Genomic DNA, 278 nt, shown 5'->3' on the forward strand with positions numbered 1-278 from the left:
TCTGTGCCTCCCTGCTGACTGTTCCCGGCTTAGGAACTCACCGGAGAGAAGATGGCAGCTCTCACTCTTTTTATCTTTTCTTAAATTTGCTTTTTGACTAACACACACATGCACACACAAACACTCACAGAGAGAGAGATAGTGGGAGAGGGAGAGAGAGAAAGAGAGAGAAAGAGAGAAAGAGAGACAGGGGAGAGGGAGGGAGGGAGAGAGAGGGAGGGAGAAAGAGAGAGATGGAGGAGGGAGAGAGACAGAGAGAGAGAGAGAGAGAGAGAGAG

This window comes from Mastomys coucha, unplaced genomic scaffold (genome assembly GCF_008632895.1).
Source record: "Mastomys coucha isolate ucsf_1 unplaced genomic scaffold, UCSF_Mcou_1 pScaffold15, whole genome shotgun sequence".
NCBI classification, from domain to species: domain Eukaryota; kingdom Metazoa; phylum Chordata; class Mammalia; order Rodentia; family Muridae; genus Mastomys; species Mastomys coucha.